Genomic DNA, 985 nt, shown 5'->3' with positions numbered 1-985 from the left:
TACACAGCCACAGAAAAAGGCAGCTGTTAGTTTGACTGTCCCCGCCGAACCAGCGCGCAGCTGAGAACCCTTCCTATCTAGAGCAACAACGACCCACCACCACTCCAAAACTATCTCCAGATCAGGTCAGGGCTGTGTAGGTATCTTTCTCTCTGCATCCATAGCTATTGGATTTGGATCATTTGATCATCATTCTATCGTGCCATTTCTCTCCCGGCAGAGGTGTGAGAGGTCTGTCTACATGCTGAGACAGAGAGCTGTGCGACAATGACAGTCGGAGTGGAGCTGAGGCTCTCACTGACACAACTGCGAAATCAGGATTGGCTCAGAAGTGCCCAGACGCAACGACGGAGGACATGCTTAAGGGGGGGCTCATAGGCTACACACAACATGTTTTTATTGGCGTAAATTATTCGATTCGACTCTAGTCAGATATCAGATCCAATTCCGTGCACAAAACGTGACTCTAAATATGCTTTGTTTATTATGTTTTATTTATTTTTAAACCATAAAAGTTGTTTATCTAACCCTAAAATCTGTTTTATTGGTATTAGAATGTAAACCCAATACAAGACTGTCATGATAAACGGAATGTCATTGAACTCACCGTTAAGGCCTCTATATACAACAAAACACCCAAAGTGGTTCCTAAATCTACATTTATCTGTAGAGAGAGAGAGCGTGGCAAGAGAGTGCTTTGAAAATACATTTAGGTTTTTTCGGTGCACATAAAAGCAATATCCAAACACAGTTTGCATGGCTAATTTGCCATGGTGTGTCATCCATGTAATCAAAGTGAAGAGAAAATGAGCTATGAGAGAGAAAACAGTATCATAATAATCATATTTGCAGCATATATAAATATAGATATATTCATGATAAACAATCTGCAATGATGGGGCTTGAACACTGATCATTTCTTCAGGCAACCGGTCTATCTATCCACTGTCTGGGTAACAGACTGGGGCTAGGAGCTGGTCTGGGT

This window comes from Nansenia antarctica (genome assembly GCF_963989245.1).
Source record: "Nansenia antarctica genome assembly, chromosome: 3".
In the NCBI taxonomy this organism is placed as follows: Eukaryota; Metazoa; Chordata; class Actinopteri; order Argentiniformes; family Microstomatidae; genus Nansenia; species Nansenia antarctica.
This window is presented reverse-complemented; position numbering follows the sequence as displayed.